The sequence below is a fragment of the Haemaphysalis longicornis genome, unplaced genomic scaffold (assembly GCF_048455015.1).
Source record: "Haemaphysalis longicornis isolate Haplotype H1 unplaced genomic scaffold, Haemaphysalis longicornis Haplotype H1 scaffold_13, whole genome shotgun sequence".
Taxonomy (NCBI): domain Eukaryota; kingdom Metazoa; phylum Arthropoda; class Arachnida; order Ixodida; family Ixodidae; genus Haemaphysalis; species Haemaphysalis longicornis.
Window position 1 is genome coordinate 16,290,589 of NW_027526233.1, and position 21,637 is coordinate 16,312,225.

Consider the following 21,637-nt stretch of genomic DNA (forward strand, 5'->3'; position numbering starts at 1 on the left):
GTCAATGAATGTTTTCATCGCGTCAGTAAATGTTATCAGAGCTAATTCCGTAGAGTAGTTAGCACGAAAACCGAATTGTTTAGATGTGAGCAAGTCAAACTTGTTAAGGTAGCTGATCAGGCGGTTAACAATGAGTTTTTCTAGGAGTTTGCTAAAAAACGGCAAGATAGTGATTGGACGATAATTGGACAACATAACACACTCTCCCTTATTAAACAGAGGAACAATTTTGCCCTGTTTCAGCTGGCTGGGAAAAATACCACTCTTAAATATTTTGTTCACAATGTTAGCAAGTACACCACTTAGCTCACGGGATACAAGTTTAATTTTGGATGGCATGATTGCGTCTAGCCCAGCTCTAGTGTTTTTCAAGCTACTCAGTACGACGTAAACTTCATCCGGCGATGTGGGGCGTAAGAAGAAACTATGGGGGCAGCGGGGAAGGTGAACTGCATCAGCGTCCTGAATCGGAATACCCGTTGAGAAAAAAGCATTGAACGCATTTGCTATATCGTCGGGATTAGTCCAGCACCGAGTACCATCAGTAATTTCATTGATTCCAAGTTCTGGGTTAGCCAAGTTTAGAAATTCCTTAATTAGTTTCCTATTCTTGTAATTATTTTTACCGTTTTTTATGATTTCATTTTGGTAGTAGGTTTGTTTGGCTTCTTTTAACAATTTGGTGAGTGTGCGAGAGTATTTCTTTAGGTGGGCTTGGAGAGCTACGTTAAAGGGACGTGATTTCACTTTTTTCTGCAGGTTATCTTGTTTGCGCATGGACTGCAATAAGCCACGTGTAACCCAAAGGAAAGATTGGAGCCTGCTCCACCACACTCGCTGATGGATCACTGTTACGGCGTTCCATTCCGATGCTGTACCCCTTAGAAGTGTGGTCTGAGGAAAACTCATAATCCCCGCCCTGTCAATTTCGTGGGGAGCAGGTTGTTGAAACTTGGTTGTTGGAGGAAAAAGAAGCGACACTGAATGGTGGTGCTGGGCCTGCACTGAATGCTTGGGGTATGGGCCCAGCACGTGCACTGCGTCTGCACCTCTTCATGTTCGGAAATGGACCCGGACTGAGGGTGGCCTCTGAGACGCTTAATAAAGGCGCCTGTTGTCTCTGAAGGGAGCCGTCTTCTTGTTAATAGCCTTTATTACATCCGGAAGACGCTAGGTCAAGTGGCGGAAGCGGGAGTAGAAGGTGAGATGTTCGCAGCTTGGGACATCTCGAAATGGACAGTTCAAGTTGAAGCTGGTTGGCGTCTTAGGAATGCGGAAGAGGCGACGTGGGGTTAGGGGAGAGCAGGACACAAGTTCTATTTTAGGCAGTTTTTCTCAGTCGGGTTATAACGAAATCATTCTAGCGTTCACTACCCATTATTCCTTCTCACGGCTATTTCTTCAATACAGTCATAACTCCTAATACCTTCATGAACTTAAATAACAATATGAACTTCAATAATAGCTTCAATAACTTCATCAAGTTCATGAACAATATGCTGCTAATACTGACGCTAACATTACCACTACAATATGAAAGCCATTTCACTACGTAACAAAAGAGTAAAAGCCCTTTACTGTAATTACTCTTTTCTCAGGAGAGAGTACTTCACTGCACAACATACAATGTGCAAAAACCAGCTTACAGAGGACGCACTTAAACCGATACCCTGAAAAGTCTAGTTCACCTTGAAACGCCGACGCATTGCTGGTGGGCGCATTTTTTTCAGTTGTTGTGTACCTCGTGTTAACTCTTTTTCGACGCGCACGAATGGCCGATTGCGAGTTCTTCAAACAATTTTGTTTTCCTCTTGAGCTACTGGACACATTTACCACTGCTACGCATGATATCGTAGCTCACAGATTTCTCTTTTAAACCGATGAAAGTAGTTTTCTGAAAATGGCTAAGGCGTTGCGCTGCTGAGCACGAGGTCGCGGGTTCGATTCCCGGCCGCGGCGGCCGCTTTTCTGATGGAGGCGAAAAGCAAAAACGCCCGTGTGTACGAGATTTCGGCGCACGTTAAAGATCCCCAGGTGGTCAAAATTAATCCGGAGCCCTCCACTACGGCGCGCCTCATCGCCTGCGCTGCGTCGGCGCGTTAATTAAACCCTACAATCAATCAATCAAGTTTTCTGAAAAACGCAGTTATTCAGAGTTTATTGGTCAGCGATTAAACAAATGTGGAAAAAAGTATACACAAAACTCAAATAGGCGATTTTACTGCGGCTAAAAATAATTTAGGAAATTTTAAAATAAGCGAAATGTTTCTACGTTCCTAAGCTCTCGTTACATATGTACATCAATGCTGTATACGAAGTTCTTGATTCTTCCAGGAACACCAATCTAACACTACTTACGGATGTGCCACTCCGTGACGCCACTCAGAGTCAGCCAGTCTGTTTAAAATATGCTTTTTATCTTGCTTGTTTGTGTTCTAACAGCAAATTGTTCGCGCTGCAGTGCTAAAGAACAAGAAAAAAAATGACACCACCTTCCCGCGAGGGAACCCTGAGTTGATGCAAAGCATCTCGGACGTTCCGAAACATTCATGAGATTGGGTATCCAAATAACGAAAAATGACAGAACTCCGGAGGGCACAGCGTAACTCAACCGAAGCAGCACCTAAGGGCGGATCGGGTTTATTATATTGAGCAGATTGAGTGGAGTGGAGGAGATGAGACGGGAGACACACATGCGCGCTTATCGCGCAGCTGCGGTGATGACTAGCGCGCGCGCTATTGGCGGTGAGCTCGACCATGGGCGGCGCTGCGAAGCGCGCCTCCGTGACGTCAGCTTAGGGATTCTCGCATATGTCGTCTGCTTCACTCGGGCTCGCTCTCCCTGATATTTCTTTGCGCTCAGTTGACGTCTGATGCTTGTGCGCGCCAGATTTTGAGAGTGCGTAACTTTTTATCATAACAATAGACTTGAAATCACATAAACTAGCTCAGGGTGCGAGTTTAAGTATGCTTTTGGATACCGCTACGGAAGAAACATTGCCAGCGGGGCCCCATTCTTTTCGAAGCCGCTCCTGTGCGAGGCGCGAAGAGTCGGAGCTAGGCGTCAGCTTCTGTACTGAGCAATCTTTCTAACAAATAAAACAGCCAGGTGCAAGTAACCGACAACAACGAAAATCAAGACCAAAACAAATTCCAGGCCTTTGGGGCTGTCGGTTTTGGCAGAAGGCATTGCGATTCCTGGTAATCATATGTAAAGTAGAACAGTTTTTGCAACCTTGCCGAACGCTCGAAAGTGTTGCATCACATCACTTTACGTTGTCATGGCATCAAAGTATGCCGAAATACGCTATGACACGCAAAAAATGTAAATTTAGTTCCAAATAAACTTATGTATGTACAGGCGCGTGCTGGCTTCATACCAGGTTTCCAACCAGTATGGAGGTTTATTGATCAAAACAAGTCACGTCTACGGTAAAGACCTGGGGGGCTATTTTTGTACATTTCCCGCAGCCATATCTTCCCCATATTCAGATATGCGTTATACGAAAACTGCACTCAAGATGATGTGGAAGAAGATGAGTAGGAGGAGGGGGAAACTTTATGTAACTTTAAAATCGAGCTGATTAGTGGGCTGGGTTATCAGTCCAGGACAAGAGAGTAGGAGTAATTCTCTTCAATCCTTTGGACGTCATCCCGAGTAGACCAGAGAGAGAGAGTAAACTTTATTCAATTTGCCAGCTGTGTAGCTTAGTCGTCGGCCGTGAGCCCTTGGGCTCTGGCAGCGTCCTCAGCCAGCTGGACGGCCCAGAGTTGATCTTCCGGGCTGGAGCTGAGCAGCACGGTCTCCCACTGCTCACTGTTAGTGATTGTGCGGCCATTTATGATCGCCTGCGGACACTGCCATAGCATGTGCGCCAGGTCCGCTCATTCCTGACATCTATGACACTGGGGGGAATAGCGCCCTGGGTAGCAATAGCTATACACTAGGGGATTTGGGTACGAGTGGGTCTGTAGCAGTCGCCAGACCACCGAATGCCGTTTACTGAGGGGTGGGTGCGCGGGTGGGAAGCGGGCCCGGCTTAAACGGTAATGACCGATGATATCACTGTACCATAACAGCCTCTCCCTGGCTGACATTGGGACGAGTTCCGCATCGGAAGGGCCGTCCGCTCGGTCGGTAAAGCCTCGAGTGGCTTCGTGCGCAGACTCGTTCCCTGCAAGGCCGGAGTGGGCGGGGGTCCAAATTAAGTTGATCTTGCCTGTCCGGTTTTCGATGTGGAGACCAGAAATGAGGATTGCGGACGCCTCCCTTGATATGTGTCCTCGTGAGAAATTTAGAATTGCTGATTTAGAGTCGCTGATGATTGTCTTGATTTCTGTGGAGGCAACCAAGGCTAAAGCAATGGCTGCCTCTTCTCCAACCACCGAGTCTCTCGCTCGGATAGAGCAGGAGGCGATGGTGTTGCCCTGATTGTTGACCACCGCTATGGCCATTGCCTCGCGACCAGCGTAATCAGCCGCGTCCGCATAAGCAACGTTCTCGACTTTCGCAAAGCGTCTTTGCAGGGCACGGGCTCTGGCCTCTCTCCGCTCCCTGTTATGTGTAGGATGCATATTACGCGGGAGCGGAGAGACCTGAATATTTTCCAGGATTTATTTTTTACACCGGGAAGGGTTGGAAAACGATAAAGCGCTGCTAGAAACTATTCATCGGTTTCGATTCTTGTAATATATGCACGTATGCTATTTATTGTGTGTGTTAGCGTGTATATCGAGCCTTCAACACCGTAATCATGTCATAATTGGTCGGGTTGAGAGTCAGTTTGTTATGATAACGATGGTTACGAGAGAAATTCGGAGCACAAAAGCTGCCTTCGAGTACTCTGGTCAACGTTTCCTGGGGCGCGATAGCGGTAGCGTAACACAAATCTCTTTGTATTTGCACGTGAATAGGCAACGCACGCTGCAGATATGCATCTTCTCGCGCGCATTCATAACGAAAGCCAATTTGTGAAAAAGGGAATGTATGCCATACAGCATTAAGAAAATATACGCACAATCTTCGTGAGCCTAACAAACATTCCGAAACCTACTAATAAGACGTTTGTGACGGTGCAGAAAAACTAATGCGTTGGGAACACTTCATAAGAGCATCTCAAAAACAATTCAGGGAAGCCTGTGCATTTCGAATACTTATCGAGGTGCTCTGAGCACCGAACCCCGCGAATAAGCAAGTAAGGACGAGTTATAAACGATCTTCTTACCGAGGCTTTCAAGAAGGTTGTTCTTTCTCTCTTCAAGTGTTACAAACTTGGGGGAGAGGGGGGATACAGACTGAAGTTATTCAGATGGGTCAGAAGCTGGCAAAAATAACGGAATTAACAGAAACACGCTTTTTGATGCCATAAAGCATCAAAGCGGGCGATTTCTAGCGCAGGCACTGCTGCCCCTAACAAGCGGAGTGTAGCAGATGACATCGGCGCGAGTCCCTAAGCCGACGTCAGAGCCAGGGGGCGCCACTCAAACATCTCATCGCCAATCGCACAGCTGGCGGGGAGATGGGGAGACGAGGAGCAGCGCGCGCGCTATCGCACAGCTGGCGTGGAGAGAGGGAGAGCAGGAGAAGCGCGCGCGTTATCGCACAGCTGGTGGGGACAGGTGCGGACGGACGGACGACGGGCGACGTACGACGCAGCCGAGAGGAAGAGATGCTCTGCATCTAAAATTTAGCCCTCTTGAGTAGCAGCCCGCGTGTCTCCGAAACGCTAATTTTACACGAACGCCAGGCTAACTTGAGGGTGATAACACGACACGGAGGTCTGAATAAGGCAAAAGATCTCCGCCACTCATGGTCCAGACCGTTCACATGAAAGTAATATCGATGTAATCAGATATTAGCACGTTTTGTTTAAAATACAGCGCGAAGTAAAAAACGAAGCTTCCCTGGAACTACCAGTCCAAGTCTGAGGCTGTTGAATGGCAGAGTCTTCATCAGAAATGAAATCTGAAGATGCCACATCGTTGATGCAGTCATCGCTGTTGCTGGGGTAAAAAATGAGCTGCAGCAGTTTCCAATGTGCCTGAAACCGCTTTTCGCCTTTACAGCATCCACAGTCGCCTGTATCTTGGGTTCAGATTTCACTCGCGACGCCTTGTACCCTCCCAAAATGTAAACAAACGCCCACGAATCTAATTAGGGGTTTACAATGAACACATCATATGGCGCCAGTTGTCCGAATAGCGCCGTTTTTAGTTTTTGCGCGATGTTTGAAAATCATTGTTTATCCGTGAACGATGGTTTATGGCGCTGTCCCGAAGATTTACATAAAAATAAGAAATACCTGGCCCTTTTTCTGCAATACGCAGTTGGGGTAGACCAAAATTTCCTACGGCACGGCATGCTTTGAGCGATTCTTCTCCTCAACGCTATCGTGAATGGCATTATCTGCTGGTGTCTAACCTTTGAGAAATTCCCTGTAAAAACAATTTGGAATAGTGTCTAGTGGTAACCGAATTGCCTGAAATTTAAAAACACAATAGGTTCTTACATCGGGCATTTAGCACTCTGCTTAGCCTCTAGTTGGGTAACGGTAGCTTTAACTCCCATATGTAGACAAAAACCTCACCACTGTTCCACTCCACACCACATACACACAAAAACCAACGGAGAGACAAAAATATTTCAACCATCGGAACTGCCGCAGCAAGTGTGCACCAACAACGGTGCTGGATTAGTACGCTTAACGTGTTGATTCGAAGCAGTGCACAAAACAGGGAGCGAAGAAAATAACAAGCAAAATAATTCCCGGACCTTCTCCAATAACGTAAAACCTGGGGAGGAGCGAAGCAAGGATTCTGTAAATGTATCCTCACGCCTTGGCGTTTTTGGCCACGGAGATTAAACCTCAGTAGCGGAGAAATTTGGGCTTGTTCGTACATAACTTTCAAACATGTAGCGCAGAAGACGAGAGACACAGACAAGTAGACGTGTGTTTCTACTTGTCTGTGTCTCTCATCTTCTGCACTACATGTTTGAAAGAGATTAAACCATTGTGAGGTAGAGACACATAGCTTTGTGGTCAAATCTCTTGTATTTGAAGCACGAAGCTCTCCAGCGCGAGTCGGAAACGTGTGCTCCGGTGTTTTGTAGCGTAAGCTACACTGGCCCAGGTTGAGCAGTTTCCTGTGGACCTTGAAGGGCCTGCTGCGCAAGCACGAGGATCGTTGTATTAATTGAGTTGGATTGGATTGAAATGGATTTAGAATAAAGTGGATCGGATTGTATTATATTGAATTGTCCGATGAAACCCAATTGGACTACGGGTGTCTGCACATTCGGCGGTGTGCGCATTCTATAGGAGTGACATCAGAGCCGCAGCAGACGCACTGGCACCGGAGCGTGCCCAGCTGTGCGCCTCCGTTGCGTAGGGGCCAAGTCTCACGGTGCGCCGGAATCGATTGATAGCCGTTTTCGCTTGTCTCCTTCACAGCCGTGCTGCGCATGCGCGAGGAGCAGTGACTGACGGGGGCTGGATCTTACCGGACTGGACTGGACTGGATTGAACTGGACTGGATTAGACTGGACTGGATTAGACTGGACATCGTTTTAGCAGCAGTAAGCATGATCATCTGCTAATCCTAGAAAACCAAAGACCTAAGAATAACCAGCTCAATCATAGCTCATGCTACGTATATCCTAGCGTAGCCCGGCTAAGCCACTGCTATTTTTTAGATGCGAAGCATCTCATGCTTGGGGCTGTGTCCCTCCCTCCCTTCTTGTTGTCCACCGTCCACACTCTACTGCGCATGCGTGTCTCTTCAGCCCTGTCAGCGTTTGGGCTGACGTAAGCGCAGTTCACTATAAACTAAGGGTGTGCGAATACCAAATTTTCCGAATACAAATGGAATACGAATATCTACCATCGAATATCTAATCGAATATCCAATAATTAAGGGGAATGTGGGTTTCAGAAGCAACTTTTTTATTTCTTTGTGGATTTTGATCACACTTGGCATAGAACTGTAAATGCTTGTGTGATAGCACCATGAAAATTTCAAAGTATTATATGAAAACCTTTTTATTCATAAAATTTTATTTCTGTTCACTTTGTACCGAGCTTGAGCGGCCTATAAAACATGATAGAAAACTTGTTTGAAGTGCTTTGCATTCCCAAATGAATGGATAAGGTCGCGACAGTTGGATTTGTTTTTTATTAAGGCAATTTTTTTAGTTCTCAGTTTTTTGAAGTGATTGTACAAAAGGCATATAGACCATAAACGGCTATTTGAATAAAAAAACTCACAGAAATAAAACCTGAGAAACCGAGAGTGTCACGACCACTTCAAGGAATGTAACGCAAAGAACGGAATCAAAATACACCTCGCGGTCACAAAGAAATCACTGGAACAAACGACGTATGAGGCAAAAAAATTGTTTTGAGAAAATGGCTTCCGAGGTTGCAACATAGATATCATTCATGAAAAGTCGCAAGGGTTGTAGCATTTCGTGTGCTTTTGAACACGGGGCTTATGGGATGCCTTGCCTTGAAATTGGAGTGCCTTTGGCAGCCTTTTTCTTTCCATAAAACATCATCTTCAGCTCGTCTGTGCAGAGTACATAGCCCAGTTTGCGGAACAAATGGGGGGAGATAGCTTTCTATGCAAAATAGGTTAGCTGGTTGCCTGTATTGCACTGGACAACTTCCCTCTGCTGTGTTGCGACCATGGCAACAAGTGAAGCACTCTTTTTTTTAAAGTTGAAAGATGAGGTTTGACGTCTTTTCTGCTTTATACATAACCTTGCCTGGAGCAGCAACTTCGTACTCGTATGCGCAGGTGCTCATTGCCAAAAGATTACATACCAGAAGGATAAAAACGAGCTACATTGAAGCTTGGTTTAATATTCTGCGTAACCCCAGCTTCAATGCATGCACAGTTTTTTAGTACTCTTGACATTCAGGGCATCCAATATTCCTCGAAGCACAACCAATATGCACTAAGCTATAGATGTATGCATTGGTCATGATTGTTACCCCCAAAATTCAGTTTGTTAAATGCTATAACAGTAAGGTAAATTTTTAACGCATTGGTATTACTAATTTCCCTAAATAAACTCAATTTTTAAATGCTACGAAAGTAAGTGTACATTTTTAACGCCGTCAACACGTTTTTATTCCTGACTCAGACCTGTTTGCACGATTACCAAGGAGGTTAAAAAAAATTGCCGTTTGGTTGGTATAGGAGACTTTCACTCTAGCGATTTTTTTAACCTCCTTAATAATTACACGAAGAGGACAGGAAACGTTGCGCAAGAAAGCGATATGGTTTGCCCGCATCGCGGCGCTCGTATACCGCAACATGTATACTTTGGTTATCCCTGAAATGGCCCTTAAGGTCGCTTTTAAGATTCAATTTAATGTCACAGGAATTAATTCGACCTACTGGCGTTCAATCGTACCCGGTTTCGCAGTCGGGCGATGCTCCAACGCACAGCGGCTATGCCTTGCGCGCCCCAGATTCTGACGCGTCGGCCGTTTTAGCGTGTAAGCTCTCAAATCACACGAAACGTTTACTTCGGGAACCGCTATCACAATCGCGCACACCGGGCTTCACCCTCCGGGGCAAAGTCACGAGCTTTAAGAAGCGTTCGGTGTCCTCCGCCTCTCGAGTCACGCAACTTCCCGTAATCTGGCTTGTAATCTCAGGCATTCTCATCTCGATAATGTCGGCGTTTAATACCACAACAGATAAAATGACTGAACACGAACTTGGCTGAGCGAAGCAGCGAAAATGAACTATGAAAAGCGGCCGCCATCTTGCATTGCCACGGCGACACCCAATCAGCAGGGCCGTTTCAGAGCGCGCCGACTTGGAGGTCATTCGTGCATCAGAATCTTTCTGGCTTCGTTTGTGCGTCTCTCTTATTCTTCCGTTCGGGCGTTTGTGAATAAACGAAAATAGAAGAGATGGCAACAATCGGAAAGAAGATCGCTTGGCCCATGCAATGGTACCAAAATGGCCGCGCCCGTTGCCACCGTTGCGGAGATACGGCGCTCCGAAAATTGCCGTTGTTTCGCCCTTTTGCGCTGCCATTTTGTCACTGTAGCTAGCAAAAGTATTTTTATGCCACTCTGCGGTGGTTTTCGGTTTGGAAACTTTGCATACGGAAGGGGTAGAAAACGTAGAAACCGAATATTTTGCTTTCCAAAAAAAACGTTTTGTCATTTTTTCCGAAGTTGAAAGGCGAGTCTCCCCATTCAAATCAACCGAAATATTCAAAAATAACCGATTATTCGAACCTTTTCGAATATTCCAAATGTTTTGAATACATAGTTTTCGAAGGGAATACAAATATGACATATTTAATATTCGAGTAATATTCAAATTTGTCGAATATTCGCACACATCTAATATAAGCAGAAATAGTTAGGCGGCGCCCAGTTCCGATCCCACGAATCTCTGGCCGCAACGGGAGATACGTGGCGCTCTTCCCACTACGCTACAAACCGAGACGGGAGCATGTGCTATGAACGCGCCTTATGTTCTTCACTCACTCAAACTACGTCAAGAAGATACTGATACAACGAAGGCACGCGAAGCGGAACGTCAACGGAAACGACGAACTGAAAACTTCAGAGGAGGATGTTGAATTTCCTGCGGGAAAGCTGTGGCGGGAAGCGCCACGTGACCTGCAGCTCAGCAAGATAAGAGGACGAAGAGGACGGGCAGCGGGGTAGGAGCGTAAGCACGCAATATAGAAAGACAAAAACCAGGAGGTGTTTGATCAGGTAACGCGGGTGTCGGTCTCTTCGTTCTCTCTACATTTCTCTGTCTCTACATGGGGGTTCACACCACGTTCCTATTCGTGCTCCAATAAATGAAACAATATAACGGCAACACAATGGAACCTACACGGAACCCCAATGATGCTTGGCATCTTCCTAATGGTTCCCAACGGGATGATGGTGCAATTTTTGTAGTACGCGTTAGGTTCTACAGCGAGGCGTAAACGAGTTTCCAGATGTTTTAGTACCGGGACTGCATAAGACGACAGGAGACAACCTCCGCAGCCCCTAAGGTGCTTCGCGCCTAAAAAGCCCATTGTTTCAATAACACCTTTAAAACATAAATGGTCTCGAAGGTACTCTTTTTTTTCAACTTGTTCCCATTGGTGTAAAGCTCTGCAGCAATACCCAGAAAAACTAAACCGACACTAATAATAATCGCAACACACAAACAACAGTTAGGCGTTCGAAGGCAGCAGAAAGGAATAGGTTAGCTAAATTTTGGTTGGGTGGGTTTATTAAAACTGTAACCGCCAAAAAAACGGCAAAATAAGGGATGCATATCAATACTATGCGACGGCGTCACTCTGCGTAAACTATATTTTAAAAAGTTTACTTTGCCACACAAAACAACTTTTGTGTTTAAACAATGCGTTTGTTGTGAGATTTTATTCAGCCAATAAGAATATTCATTTGTTTCTTGCAAAATACAGTAAAAACCTACACAATGACGGGTGGCTAAAAATCCCAGAACGCAATACCAGAAAATTCTGTTTTTTAGGCTGAATACTGACTATCAATTTCGTGATTCGTAAAGGCACAAGTCTGGTCATACATTTAGACAACCTATTGGCGGTGAGATGTTTGAGTGACGCCCTCTGGCTCTGACGTCAGCTTAGGGACTCGCGCCGCTGTCGTCTGCTACGCTCCGCTTGTGAGGCCAGGGCAGCAGTGCCTGCTCTAGAAATCCCCCGCTTTGATGCTTTAGTGCATTAAAAAGACTATTTTTAGTAATTCAGTTATTGGTGCCAGCTTCTGACACATCAGAATAATTTCAAGCTGTATCCCCCACAAGTCCGCAACACACGAGGAGAGAGAAAACAAAGCGCATCGTTCAGAAAATTGCGTGTGACTCGTACTTTATAGCTCATTCACGAGGTTCAGCACTCAGAGCTCATCGATAAGTATTCAAAATTCGTGGGCTTCCCTACAGTATTTTTGAGATGCTCTTATGAAGACTCAAGAGTCGAATGCTATGTACCAAGCGCCGGGCCCCCACACGCGCATCGCACACCAGAAATAAAGCGGCTGTCTTCTATTTCTTTCGTAGTTGTCGACTTGTATCAGATGAACGTTTTTTTCTGTGCTCAATGCATTAATTTTTCAGCACCGTCACAAACATCTTATTAGTAGGTTTCGGAATGTTTGGGAGGCTCACAAAGATAGTGTCGATATTTTCTTCAGGCTGTATGACATACGTTCCCTTCTTCACAAATTGGCTTTCGTTATGGCTGCTTGCAAGAAGATACATATCTGCAGCGTGCGTTGTTTATTCACATGCAAATACAAGAAGGTTTGTGCTACGCATTCGCGATCGCGCCCCAGACAACTTTGTCCAGAGTACTCGAAGGCGGCTTTCGTGCTCCGAATACCTATTGTAACCATCGTTATCATAACACTGACTCTCAACCCGAACAATTATGACATGATTACGGTGTTAAAGGTTTTATACACTCGCTAACGGACGTATATATGATGAATACTATACGTGCATATTATACAAGAATCGAAACCGATTAATATTTCCAAGCAGCTCTTGTTTTCCAACCCTTCCAGGCGTAAAGAACAAATCCTTGTCTGCTTGGTATGGCATTCTATGAATTGAAGAAAATTACTCTTACTCTCCTGTCCTGGAGTGAGGACCCGTCCCACTAATCAGCTCGACTTTACTAATAAATAAAATTTCTCCTCCTTCTCCTCGAACTCCTGCTCCTATTGAGTGCAGATTTCCTATAACGCATATCTGACTACTGGGGCGATATGACTGCGAGAAATGAAACGGAAATATCACGCCAGGTATGAACAAACATAGTGTTACTGTATCTTTATCGTAGACGTGACTCGTTTTGCTTAATAGACCCCCATACTAGTTAGAAGCCTGGCATAAAACGAGCACGCGCCTATGCACACAGTAGGTTATTTAGAACTCAATCTACATTTTTTTGCGCGCCATAGTGCATGTCGGCATACTTTCATGCCATGAAAACGTAAAGTGATGTGATACAGTACATTCGAGCGTTGGGAAAGGTTGCAAAAACTGTTTTACCTTACAAATGATTACCGGGCATCGTAATGCCTTCTGCCAAAACCGACAGCACCGAAGACCTGGAATTTGTTTTGTTCTTGTATTTTGGATGTTGTCGGTTACTAGCAGCTGGCTCTTACGTTTGTTCGAAAGATTTCTTAATACAAAAGCTTACGCCCAGCTCCGACTCCTCACGCTCCTCACAGAACCAGCTTTGCAAAGAATGGGGCGCCGCTGGCAATGTTTCTTCCGTAGCGGTATCCAAAACTATAAAAACTGTACTTCAACTCACGCCTTGATCTAGTGTGTGTGATTTTAAGTCTATTATTATGATAAAAATTTATGCACACGCGAAATCTGGTGCGGAGACGCATCAGACGTGAACCGAGCCCAAAAAAAACAGCAGGGAGAGCGAGCCCGACTGAAGCAGACGACAAATGCGAGAATCCCTAAGCTGACGTCACGGAGGCGCGCTTCGCAGCGCCGCCCGTGGTCGCGCACCGCAAATTGCTCCGCAATCTGCAGGAACTCAAATGTAACAGACCGCTTTTGGGTCACAACTACGGTTACATAAGGTGTCTAAGGACTATTTAAAAATGAGAAATACGCGTCTTGTTGCGCTACTTATTTTAATCGTCTTATATGACTGCGTGAATTACGGTGCCCCTTAGGTTTTCGCTTATGGAGAGGTCCGCTATGTCGAAAGGCCTATCAATTTTTCTGTGACCCCTGAAGTTTATGTAAAGTTAATCACATGATGGTTATCTGCGTAAGAGGGAACATTTTAACGGACTGTACCTAGCTGACGAATCTTTATTTCATTAAAGTCGCTGGTTACATAAAACGTAGGTAACTAGCACCCTGAAACCTTGTCATTTCGCTGATAACGATGCATTCGTTCATCGTAACGCTCTCTGAATCAAATAGTGAACAAGTTCTTTTTATTCGAGATGGCATTTTTGCAGTGCGATCACTTAATTAGAGGCACCAGAACATTACCGAGCATATTTGTGAGTGCTAAGATTTCAATTATGTTTGGTAAGCAAAACATTTTCATTGAGCTTTCGGCGGTTTCCGGTAGACATCCCGTAGTTTAGCTCAACTTCCCATCTTTTAAGGATCCGAGACATGGTCAATTGGGGGGGCCCTACGTGCCCAGATCCCGGAAAGCGCCGGAAATAAGCGATCTTATGGCAACCAAGATACCAGAGTAAGAATATTCGGCTGAACTGTTGAACAAATGAATAAACCATTGTTCGAAATTTCAGGTTCGTCATGTGAGTGTGAAATCGGGACACTGAAGTGTTGCAGCCGGCCTCGATCGTTGAATAAAAACTCCAAGAACAGTTGCCGAGAGTCCATAGGTAATCAGCGAAGTTTGTAAATGGATGGGGAAAGTGAGCAGTTTGTTGGCAGAATATCAGTGAATGCAGTGAGATCAGTGGGTTTGTTTGAAGCGGGAAACTGGGATTTGTTTGCGCACTTGCGACGTCAACCGTTCTGAGAAGGTACATCGAGGGCCACGGCTTTCTCACAGTCCAGTGTGGCCTCTACTACTACTAACCGGGAGCACAGCTGGTGCGGGTCTATAAATAAAACGGGGAGTTTCTTGTAGTAGACCAAACTCGGCTAGTAAACCTTGAAGTGGGCGGCTTGCTCGGCTTGGGCTGGATTGTCGGTTTCCAGAAGGCGTAGGGAGCATGAAGGGTGCGTACCCAGCACCTCACCAGATGTCATGCAGCCAACGATGACGCAGTTGACTCGCAAGTAAAACAAGTTGACTGGAGCGTACTTGTGCTCCCCTAGCAACTCAAGGAATACAGAGGTGCCAAAGCAGCAGTTAACAAAAACACGTGCCTCGGAGAGTGTCGGCGAATCGAATATCGGGGCTCCTGCTCTGCAGGTTTTTTATCTTTCAGCTCGAGTGCTTCTCGAACGGTCTATTTACATCCAGAACATTGTAGATCAAAGAAGATTATTCTAGGCTAGGGACGTTAGTTCGAAACAGTCTCCTTATCTGAATGAGATAGCCCGGGCGGCATAAAAAAAAGAATTGAACATGCGATATGCTAGCCATACAGATAACAGTGCCAGGCCCGGCCCGGCTGTAAAAATAAACAATAAATAAACAAACCCATACGTGGTTCGCGGCAATATAGATCAACATTACTTCTCCTATCCGCAGCCTACGTAGCTTTATGAAGCAACAAGTCGGAAACAAGATGTGTGTTTAGGGAAACACTTTCGAATGCAGTAAATGCGACACCACTCTTCATACTTGTCAATGTTGTTGAAAACAGAAAAAAAAACATCAACAATAGTTGCGGTAAAACAGCATTACGTAATTGGTACTTGCTGTCTTCTTTATTCGAAGTGAATTTTCCGCTGTACAGAATAGCGGAGTGGGCACGGCGGCAGCGTGGCTGCAACGTTGTTCAACCGGAACATCTTTTTTTTGGCGCAGGTCTTCAGCATCGCATTCTTCGGGCACGCTCACCCATGAAACCACGTGGACCACCCTGATAACCCGTACCCGACTTTGCTTCACGAAGAAAACGAGAAATCGTCACACTTCTGCCACACCACGGATCCACCCGGGGGGACGCTCGCCGTCTTTTCCGAGTACACGCCAGTAGCCGAGTGACGTCATCGCAACAACAGTTCATAAATACCCCACCGCCTCCCGGACGCTTCAGTGGGCACGGTGGTAGCGTGGCTGCAACGATGTTCAACCAGAACATCTTCATAGTGGTGAAACATCACGCAAAAAACCAGGACAGAAAGAAGAGGACAACAACACCAGCGCTCGTGTTGTTGTCCTCTTCTTTCTTTCCTGGTTTTTTGCGCGCTGTTTCACCACTATGAATCTGTACCAACTGGCTCAGTTCGCGACACTTCGGAACCTCTTTTTCTTGGCGCAGGTTAGTCGCATGCGTGAGGCAAAAACTTTTCGAAGTGACGATGTTTGTCGTTTGCTGCGGCCCTGCCCCACTGGTGTGAAACGAGTGTTGTCTTCTTTAGGTTTCCGCGCATTTCTTAATCTTCTTTTGAGATGCGGTGACGTCGTGCAGAACCCAGGGCCGGACTCTGTGAGCTCGTACAATGAAGGCCAGCTTCATTCTACTCTCGCTGACCGTGAACTGATACTTCACGTACTTAATAGCCAAAAAGAAATAATAAAACAGATGAACAGTTTTGGTGTTGCGAAGAAAGCCTTAACCGACTCTTTCGCGCAGTTCAACGATAGGCTGGATTCATTAAAAGTTGCCGTCGCTCGCCTTGCCGGTTTCGGTGAAAAAAGTCAGTCACTCGAATCAACTATCACGAAGGTTCAAGATAACATTACCTTCGTGTTAGATACATTTGACGATCTCGAAAATCGCAGCTGGCAAAATAACATCATTATTCACGGCTTAAAAGAAGAACAGAACGAATCTCTGGAATCCTTGCACGAGAACGTGGTTAACACATTTTTTAAGGAAACCTTCAAAATTGGTGTTTCAGGAGTAGATGTGCGACCGGTTAGGAGTTAAAAAACAGAACAAAATTCGCCCCGTAATTTTGAAGCTTGTCGATTTTCGCGAAAAACTCTTAACATTAAAGAACTGCCCTAAACTAAAGAACACAGACATGTACATTACAGAAGACTTCTTCCAGAATGTTCGTGAAGTCAGAAAAAAACTTTGGGAAAGCACAAGTGAAAACCGCAAGCGGAAAGAGGACGTAAAGCTGGTTTTTGATAAGGTGTCTGTGAATGGAACTATGTATGTCTGGGACAAAGAAAGAAATGATAAGGTGCCTCTTCGAAAACGATCAGCCATATGACAACCTTCCGCATCCCCTTATATAAAGCTACTAAATGTTAACTGCCGTAGCATTGTAAACAAGACACTTGATCTAGAACATCTGATAACGATACATGATCCGGACATTGTTGCCCTCACAGAGACCTGGCTTCACCAGGGAATCCATGATAGCGAATTTGTTCCCCCAGATTATTGTGTTTATCGCAAAGATCGTTATTTCAGGGGAGGCGGTGTGGCATTATTCTTTAAAATTAACATACAAATTGCTAGAATGGCCGACCCCGTTGGTGTTGAGGCGTTATTTTGTAAGATGTGTCGCGACGGAAACTGCCTGGTCATTGGTGTTGTTTACAGACCCCCTGGTGCCAGAATTGATGCTTTGCAGAATTTAAAGGAATACATGGGTATCCAGATAGCGAAAGACACGAAAGTTGTGCTCTGTGGTGACTTCAACCTACCTGGTATTGAATGGCCCACCTTCTCTTCTGGTACTCATGATACTTTTAACAACGAGGAGTTGATTGATATTGCGTTTCGATTTGATTTGGTTCAATTACTTCATGAGTATACACGTATTCACGGAGAGAGCAAATCAATACTGGACCTTGTTTTTGTTCAGTCCAATATTGACGGTGACCATGAGTGTGAGGTACTGGATGGTCTCTCAGGTCATAAGTGTGTCTTAGGTCAATTTCGCTTCTCTCTCCCACAGACAAAGTTGAAAACGACTCGTGTACCAATTTTTTCTGCTGCTAACGATGCTTGTATACTAGACAGATTGGAGTCTGTGTATGATCGCTTTTTGAGCATTTCTTCGGACATTATGTGCGACGCTAACTTTCTCTGGGTGAAATTTAGGAACACACTACACGCATGCATTGACCTCTATGTTCCCTACCGGTATCGACCAGCAAATCCCTCGAATCCATGGATCACCCGAGACATCATTCATTTAAAAAGGAAAATCAATTGTCTGAACAAACGGTTCAAAATAGATCGTAATACGAAGCTAAAGGAAGAAATTTCCCAGCTCTCTCGTAAACTAAAAGACCTAATGCAAACAGAGCGGCGTACATTCTACACTGTGCGCTTGAGTAGCATGATTAAACAATCGCCCTCCAAATTTTGGCGAAGTATAACTCCTAAACACTCGGAAACTAGCACTTTCGTAATAGATAACATATGTACCTCGGATTCTACAGAAATCTCGAATTCATTTAACGAAAATTTCAAGTCCGTATTTACAGTTGACGACAGAACTACCCCGCGTTTCGATAAATATTGAATACTGCCACCTCTTGAGGATGTTATAATTACCGAACCCGGTATACTTAATCTACTCCTTAACTTAGATGAAACAAATCTCTTGGACCTGATGATATACCCAATCCTTTTCTAAAAAGATACGCGGAGTGGTGCGCCAAATTCCTTGTTATTATTTTTAATTTGTCTCTTTCAACTGGAGTGCTCCCGGAACATTGGAAAGAGTCCAAATTGGAAAGAGTCTCCAATTGGAAAGAGTCTTCTAATTGGAAAGAGTCTCCAATTGGAAAGAGTCTTCTAAACCAACCACACTACCCTTTAAACAAGGGGATAAACAGTCAGTTTAACCCCTATAGCTTTAACCAGCACTTGTTGTAAATTATTAGAACATGCCATTCACAAACACATATCTACTTTCTTAACAACGCATTCGATTCTCTCTTCAGCACAACATGGTTTTAGGCCCGGCTTTTCCACTGTGACCCAACTTGTCGAAACCGTACATGACTTCGCCGTGACTATCAATGACTGTAAACAAACAGATGTAATATTTATAGGTTTCGCGAAAGCGTTCGACAAGATATCTCATTTAAAACTAATGATCAAACTACGTGATATTCTTAAAAATGATAAATTTTGCAGTTGGATTCAATCATACCTTACTTCACGTTACCAATATGTCATCTTCAGCGACACTCCTTCTAAAATAGTACCTTTCACTTCTGCTGTACCCCAGGGTTCGGTTCTGGGTCCGTTGTTATTTTTTCTTTATGTTAACGATATTGTTGGTGAGTATGACATGAAAATTAGGTTGTACGCTGATGATTGTCTGATTTATTCTACTGTAGACTCTTTGGATGACGAGATTAGCCTTAATTTGAAGCTGAACGATGTTATTCAGTGGTGCAACACATGGCAGATGTCTGTTAATTATAATAAAGTGCTGTTATGTCAATCACAAACAAGAAGCAACCCCTTCTTTTAAATTACACATTCGATAATAACGTGCTAACGCGGGTACCTGAGTATAAATATCTTGGTTTACATATATGTCACAACTTGCACTGGGATAAACAAACTACAAACGTTGCTAATCAATCAATGTATAAACTTCACGACTTGAAAAGGTCTCTCAGAAATGTTCCAACAAACATAAAATTACTAGCCTATAAAAGCATGGTGTTACCCATTCTCGATTAATGAAATGTAATTTGGGACCCTTTCACGGGGGCTAACTTATATAAATTAAATCGCGTACAAAATAAAGCAGTCCGTTTTATTTTAATTGTTATGGCCGCGCTTCAGCTTCGGAACTGACAACCAAGGCTTGTTTATTGAACATTGCACACAGAAATAATCTATGCCGCCTACGCTTTCTTTTAAAATTGTGAAGAACCTTCTCAAAAGCGATACTCATCAATACTTAACGTATTTTTCTTCAGGTCATTCATCCCGCCACCGTCACTCGCAACTTAACTCCAATCCAGCCGAAAAACAATGTCTTTAAGTATTCTTTTTTTCAAAGAACAGTTAATGAATGGAATAACCTTGAAAGTCATGTTGTCGAACAAACTGATATTAACAAATTTGAAACCATACTTGACTTATTAACTTTTCTTTCTTGTTGTTCACTTGATATGTGCATAACGTGTTCTGGTTCTCGTTGTATATTGCGTTCGCGGGGCATTGATGTGTGCTCTTCTTTTTGCAGTGTGTGTCGTTTCAATGCGTGTATCTGTTTCTTCTTTCCTTTTTTGGGCCCTTCGCCAGATCTTATCCACCCGCCACTGTGAATTGGGATTCAGTTCAATCGTGGTTTTTGCTGATGTTATGCGTTCTTTTTGTCTGTTTTATTGTGAAATGTATCACACTCTTCTTTCCACCCTGCTAGGGCCCCTGAACTTGGGTCAGCAGTACTGTAAATAAATAAAATAAATAAACAAATAAAAAGGAACGTTTTGAAAAAAGCCTGAACAGAACAAATGTTTGGTCGAGTCTTTCATGGCTGAAAGCGTGAAAACCGGGCGCAGCGAAGTAAAGAGGGCTTAGCTTAGCCAGAGGGATATGAAGGCCAACCGCACGTGCGCCATAGTGGGGAGAGGGTGACGAAGCGCTAGCTGAAGCACAGCGTAGTGGGGCTAAGTGCAAGTAGACCCCAAGAGCAGGTGGGCAGAACCTAAGCACTGATGAGAGCAAACGCCTAGTGCAGTTGGGCCGACTCAAGGATAGGAGGACGGAGTCGATCATTTGGAGGACGCGCCAAACAGATGGTTTGGAGGAGCAATCATATGCGGAGAAGTACGCTTTACGTTCATTGGTGGAAAATGACTTGGGGATCCGACCAATATTGTATCATTATAGCCCCAATCGGAGACAAAAGCGCCCTCAAGACACACTTATCACGTAAACAATCTGCCCAATACCATAAAATACCCAGAGATATCCTGGAAGACGTTGATTTTATCTTACAAATTGGCCGCTGCCCCCGGAAGGCAACCTTCTAAACCAACCACACTACCCCTTCCCTGACATACTACAACTGGAACTCCTTGCAAACACACGGATTGCCCAGAGTTATGCAGTAAGCACTGGCATACCCCTATATTGCAGCATTTACATCCGTCTCTACGCCGCCTAACGCTGACCCGCTATTAAACGTCCAAAAAATGGTTTGAATTACCCTGCTGAAAAACTGAGTAGCAAACGCCTTACGGGCTTGGAGGTTAGTTCACTCCTACTCGGATTACCGCTACCCACTCAAACCAGCCCTAAACATAGCAGTCATATACGTATCTCTAACGCGGCACACGCCAAGTGTCTTGCTAACCAGCTCACGCACATGATCCGCAGCACTCAGCTGACGGACACGCCCCATGTATGACTCTAACAGGTCACGCAATCCGAAATCCCCTCGCCTCCTAATGACCTTTTTTTTATTTCCCGGTAGGGTACTCTCATTTTGGCGGACTGGAATGCTGAGAAAAAATTCACCGAACGCTAAGCATTACTCCAAAACACAACGCGTCCAAGGACACTTACAAGATATTTAAAAACCTCAACCAGCACGAAAACCCTTAGCGCCTGTAGCACCTTAGCACCTACAGCGTAGCCCGAGTGTGCAGAGCCCTTCCCACCGACACACACCTTTCAGTAACCATCTACCTCCTTAAGAAAGGCAAACCCAGCTCCTCTTCGACATCTTACCGGCCAATAAACGTAACCATAATCATAGAGAAAATAATGGAACACAATGGTCTGTGCCACGTTATGCGCATTATAAACGGCAAGAAGATTCCACGAAAAGCAGACCAATATTGGACATCACCACTGCACAGCCGACCCCAAACCCGACTTCACCATTTTATTGGAGGAAGCCAAATGCTCCAGGGGAGCGTCCATTGTTCGCCCCTATATCGAGGCACATTTTTACAACCTGCGAAATTGTGCAATAAACAAAGCGCTCGATAACCTTGGAATCCTGGGGTACATACGAAATGGTCTTCACGCTGCACCAGGGA

General features: G+C 44.8%; 1 pseudogene; it reads left to right on the top strand.

The window, feature by feature from the left end:
* Positions 1-14,240: 14,240 nt before the first annotated feature.
* On the top strand, positions 14,241-16,875 carry LOC144163718 (uncharacterized; annotated as a pseudogene).
* The last annotated feature ends 4,762 nt before the right edge of the window (positions 16,876-21,637 follow it).